This window comes from Catharus ustulatus, chromosome 1, assembly GCF_009819885.2.
Source record: "Catharus ustulatus isolate bCatUst1 chromosome 1, bCatUst1.pri.v2, whole genome shotgun sequence".
NCBI lineage: Eukaryota > Metazoa > Chordata > Aves > Passeriformes > Turdidae > Catharus > Catharus ustulatus.
The window spans coordinates 123,921,164-123,925,639 of NC_046221.1; positions in this window are offsets into that span (position 1 = coordinate 123,921,164).

Consider the following 4,476-nt stretch of genomic DNA (forward strand, 5'->3'; position numbering starts at 1 on the left):
TACTCTGTTTCTCAAATTTTTTTGTTTCATTGTGCCAACATCAAGGTGTTTTTCCCCCCATTTGAAAATATTTTGAGAAAAATACTTTGGTCCATGGAGTTGACATATAACCGTGTTACGATGATTTTTGTTAGAACCATGCAACAAGAATTTTAGAATACATATTAAATGGGCCAGTTCTATACTAGTTCTTTACCTCTTAAGAGTATATCTTTTGTTTCAGTTCATATAACAACACATTCTGTCTGCTGAAGAGAATATTGAAAAATTGTTAAGCGGGTGTATTGGCTGTACAAATTACTGAACAACCTGTACCAAACTCCAGGGATAGCTTTCCCTTTTTAGAACAGCGATGTAGAAGTCAGATATCTTATAGCTTAAAATAGCAGTAGCACATATTATTTGAATATGTTTCATGTCTTAGTGTCCAACACAGATATTTATTTTGTATTTCAAGTCCTTCATTTACAGATTTTGGCAGTCAAAGTTCTGGAGCTTAAGTAGCAGAGGTTTGTTTTCAATACAGATGATTTTGTTTTCTCAAGCCCTTTGCACTCTTACTACCATGCAAACACAAGAAGTTCAGTGGACGCTTCTTGCTTGTTATTTTAAATACTGTTGGAGATTGCAGAGTAGCAGGTACAGATCTTAGTTTTTACTGCCAGTTACCTGGAAGCGCAAAAGGGAAGCTGCTCTTGTATTTTGGAGTAACGAAGCAGTGTCACTTAGATGGGTCATAAATAGCAAGTGGGATAAGGGAGGGATAAGCAAAGTGCAGATTGTAAGAGGAGACTAGGAGACAAAGGTTTCAAACCCAATCCCTATGAAATTTGGCTTCAGCCCAAAAATTGCTGTTTCCATGCATATCTGTTTCTTGCTAACAGGTTTTATAGCTATTTGTTTCCTTCTGTGGGCTGATTTATTCCAACTGTCATTGATCAGCTGAAGTGGCAAAGGTCAATATTGTGAGTCCAAAGAAAGAAAGTAGTCCGTCTGTGATCCCTCAAGGTGTGGGCAAGTTTCTGCTTCTTTGTTACAAAATATCTTAAGAAAATTCCCACAAATTTCCAGTTACCAGAAGGCTAATGTTGGAGTCAAGCATTCAGGAGCTGATTGCATGTGCAACCCTAGTTTGCTTTTGCTGCAGTATTCATATTTTTGCAGGCTTTATTAGTATTTCCTGCCTTACCCCATGCCTTTTTTATTCTAATAGCATGAACGTTGCTATTATATTGAATCAGGTTTAGTATCAAATGGGTTCTTCACTCTGTTGCAGGCTTTGAAAGCTGGGAAGATGAGACAGGATTGGGAGAGAAGGTGATCACATTTATTGGGCTGTGACAGTTCTTACACTGTTCCAGGATTGTTAGCAAATCTGCAAATAGAAGAGTTTGATTGCTGATGGTGTTAGTCATGTTGCGACCGATTTGCTGACTGCTGAGAGTTTAGTATGTGCAGCTGAAATTAAAAGAAATTTTATGTGCATATAAAGTACTGTAAAAATAGTATATAACATTGTAAAATCAGCTGTGGAGTGCTGTATTAGTTAATGGACATGTGAAGCTTATAGCCTTCAGCTTCCTTATGCACAAGTTCTTTTCCTCCAGAAAGAAAAGGAATGGTGCTTATTATCTCAAATAAATGTAGAAATGCCTTTTTTGGTCTGATTTTTCAATATGGTGAAGATGTTACAATGGTTGTTTTCTAACATGCTAATGGAGGAATCAGTGGATCCCCTTTTCTGTTCCTGATGCCTCCTCCTTTGTGCCAGCCTTTGTTTTCCTGTGATCCAAACTGAGTTCAAGCCATTTTCTGCTGCTTTTATGGTTGACCAGTTCTCCGTGATAGGATACGGTGGGAGGGTAAGAGAGATTTGTTCTTTCAGAAGCAGGTACCCACTGTTGAATAGGCTTAACTGCACTACAGCTGGTGTTGGTGAGCCAGAGATGCAGCAGAATACTTAAAAGTGGGAAAGGCTCCCCAGCAGAGAAAAACAAAAACAAATTCTGTTTCCAGTATAAGATTTTGGTAGTGTACGAGGGAGATACGATGTTGTTACACATTTAGTGATACAAGGAGGAGAGAGGAAATGCTGAATGTTCTCCATTTTGATTACTTCTTCCAGTCTGATGAGGCCTAAGAATTGTCATCAAAAGTTGCTGTGGAAAAGCTTGTCCTACCAACACAGATAGGACAAACTAAGATTGTAAGAATTTCGCTTGCCTTTGAACATCTTTGACTTTGTAACATCAGCATCTTTCATGAAGTTTTTTTGATATTTGACATTTGACAGGAATAATTTCTGTCATTTGAACGTGCACATTACTGAGCACTGCTTTATTTTGAGGAACTTGGATTGTGAAAAATTGATAATCGCAACTAGAAAAATTTCACCACTTCAGATATTTTGTTATTCTATTCTTAATTTATGAAGTACTTACTTTTCTACATTATTTTTCTCAGTTTTTTTCTTTTTCACCACGCTGGCAGTTTTATTGTTCACTGTCTGCAAAATTTAGATGCAAAAGTCCCTTGCCAAAATTATTCTTATTCCAGACAAATCTATGGCATTAAACAAAAGATAATGTTGAGGTGAAGTACAAATAATGTAATATTTAGGAGGAAGCATCTTAAATATTTTTCACTGTTTCACCCAAATTCTCTTTTGAAGTTACTTTCTATTTCATAGGAGAATTTGCACACTCAAAATGTGTTTACAGGATGGGTCATGTTGGAAGGAACCACAGTGAGGTCATCTGGTCCAACCTTCCTGCGCAAGCAGGGTCATCCCAGAAAATTCCTGATGAAATCAGTGCATTTTTTCTAGTTGAACCCAAGTTGAAACAACAGTGTTTTGAATTCTGTAAGTAGCAGTTACCTTAATTTTTCAAAATTACTGGTGACTCCTTTCACCAGAAAGATTTTTACATACTTCATCTGATTCTAGTGAAAATCCAGTGGAGACAGTCTTTGAATTTTCTCCAGGACTGTTTTTCAAATTAATAATTCTAGGCATTCCGATTCACACCCCCTTTTAGGAATGTCTTTCCAAAGGCATTTGCATTAATTTTTCATATTTAGTTAAGGAAATGCACAAAGATTTTCAGTGTCTTGTTAATCCTTTTATTGGCTGAGGATCCATATAATTTACTGATAAATTAAGAGAGATTAAGAGAACGGTTCTTTTTCATCTAGGTGTAGCAAATTTGGTTTCAATTTTGTGGGGTTTTCTGTTTTGTTTGCACCATTACAGTGTGGGGACTTGGATGAGAATTCTTTTAACATGAGAGTTGACCATTGCATCTTATTTAATATATTTGAAATTTCCTCAGAAGCAACCTGGCCACATTCTTAGTTGTTCTATTTTCTACCTGACATGTTTAGTGTAGTTCAGCGTGGGAGAGGGAAGAATTTCTCTGTGGGTCATAGGAATTCTAAGTAAATCAGTTTGGTCTCATATACAAATACTAGTGTACAGCTGGCAGGCTTTCCTCAAAGCATCTGTTCTATACTGTCTGTTCTACTTTGCATATTTTAATAAAGTGCATTTTAATATGATGAATATGAACATTTCAGTTCACAAATTAAAATTTGTATCTAGTCCAGGCTTTCAGTGGTATTTCTCTTCTCATAATAATCATGAAGCATTCTTATTAATGATGCTGTCAGTGTCCAGGGTTCTCTAAGCAAAATATTAATAATAAAATTTGCTGCTTATTAATACTAGGAGATGCCTAATGTTTGTGTTACCTGTTCTTTTCTGACCTTGTCCTTCCTGCAAGTGAAAATGCAACAAACAGGAGTCAATTACCAGTTGGATGTCTTCTCCAATCAATTTACCTATGTATTTCACAATAAACACTGCAGGCAGAGTGCATATGGGTGTGTCTTCATGTGTCTTCCTCCAGAAGTTCTTAGTTAACACTTAAGAGACAGTGAATTTCTTGATCCCATCTAAGTAAGCATTCCTTTCCACTTTCCTGCCCTTTCTGTGAAAACTCCACTGGGTACGTCTGTCAGCTGTTCCTTTTGGATACCCATAAGGGAAGCCTGGCTTAGGATACTGTTTTCACAATCTACAAAAAAGTTCCTGATTTCACTTATTTCCTTCTCTGGAGTGAGGAAATCTTCAGAGTTTAGCTTCTCTCACTCTGCCTTGTGTGCCACACTGTATGTAAATAGAGAAATACTGCTTTTATAACTGGTTGAATTCAGTCTCCTATGCAGTGTATGCCAGTTTTTTAAAGTTAATTCTGAAGCATTTTCATTCAGAAGGTGGAAACAGAAACAGTATTTAATTGGAATTTAAGGGCACAGTAATTAAAATACAAGGGTCTACTTTTAAGTGTTCTTTTGAATTTTAGTGTTTTTGATAACCAAAGTGTTAACTGTGAGAGTTTATAAGCTGTTTGCATATCCTGTGTGCATTTGCACTTGTCGCCTTAATACTGAATTAACATCCTTTCCTGTAAAATT